We start from the raw sequence: 1,035 nt of genomic DNA on the forward strand, positions 1-1,035 counted from the left end.
GAATAGAAACCGTTGGACTTTTTCACAAGACTGGAGTTTTTGGAAATTCGCAGTAGTTTTTCGAAAAAACGAAAATTGGAGAAGTTTATGGGTTTTTCCAAAATGCCTTTTTTGGGTTTTTGTTAAGAAACCGTTGGTGATGGGATTTTCAAACGTCGGCACTGAGTGGCTTTTGAGCGAGCGGATGTTTTTTGAAGAATACAGTTTTCCGATTGGAGGCTTTGGTTTTGCAAAAAAAAGTTAAAATGTGAAATGCAAAAATTTTTTGAAAATCGATTTTTTTTCAAAAACCCTTGATGATGGGATTTTGAAAACATTTCATGGAGAATACAGTTTCTCGACCAGGAGCTAAGTTTCCAAAAAAGTGAATTTGGTCGGGCTGCCACTGCACTGTTGCCGGTTTCAGGGAAAAATCGTCAAGAGCGCAGCTGGAAAAGGAGCACTACCAGCGCGAACGTGACCGCTACTACCGCGAAAAGCAGCAGCTGCAGCTGCCGCAGCCCTACAAGCAAGTCAACTATGCGGAGCAGCCGTTTGGCGGCGAAAGAGTGTTTGTGGAGCGGAAGATCGAAGAGGTGCGAGTGCGGCATGAGCGCAAGCACAAGGAGGACAAATCCAAAGAGGTAACGGCAACGTGGCATTTTTTGGGGGAATCTGGGGGAAATTTGGGTGTTTTTTCTGTTTTCAGGGGAGCCGAAGCCACAGCAAAGAGGGCCTGGAGAGGCACAAGCGCGAGCGCCCCGATGAGGAGAAGCGAGCGAGTAAAACGCTGGCTGACTTGAGGGAGCGGTGAGTTTTCGCAGCGATTTTATTTTTCTTTTGCGCACCCTGTAAATGCGTCCGCGCTGTGCGTCTTCTGGGAATTTAATTTTTTAAGTTTTCTGTTGTTGCCCTTTCTAGACTTACAACCGAATTGAGGTTTGTATTGAATTACGAAAATGAAAATACATTTTTGTGACATGATTTGTGTGATTGCGCCTGCGCAATAATTTGCAAACACCCTGTAGATTTTTCAAGTTTTTTTCGTTTTTTTTT

General features: G+C 44.1%; 1 protein-coding gene and 1 long non-coding RNA gene across 2 annotated transcripts in view; both read left to right on the plus strand.

Moving 5' to 3' along the window:
* LOC109539319 (rho GTPase-activating protein 21) overlaps positions 1 to 1,035 on the plus strand; it is a gene marked incomplete in the record, with an annotated part of 91,600 nt that overhangs the window by 39,023 nt on the left and 51,542 nt on the right.
* LOC125503115 lies at positions 374 to 1,027 on the plus strand. Its single transcript, XR_007280694.1, has 3 exons — positions 374 to 623; positions 689 to 789; positions 901 to 1,027. It is a non-coding gene; the product is annotated as an uncharacterized LOC125503115 (long non-coding RNA).

This window comes from Dendroctonus ponderosae, unplaced genomic scaffold (assembly GCF_020466585.1).
Source record: "Dendroctonus ponderosae isolate FM_Combo_2020 unplaced genomic scaffold, Dpon_F_20191213v2 Dpon_F_20191213_12, whole genome shotgun sequence".
In the NCBI taxonomy this organism is placed as follows: Eukaryota; Metazoa; Arthropoda; class Insecta; order Coleoptera; family Curculionidae; genus Dendroctonus; species Dendroctonus ponderosae.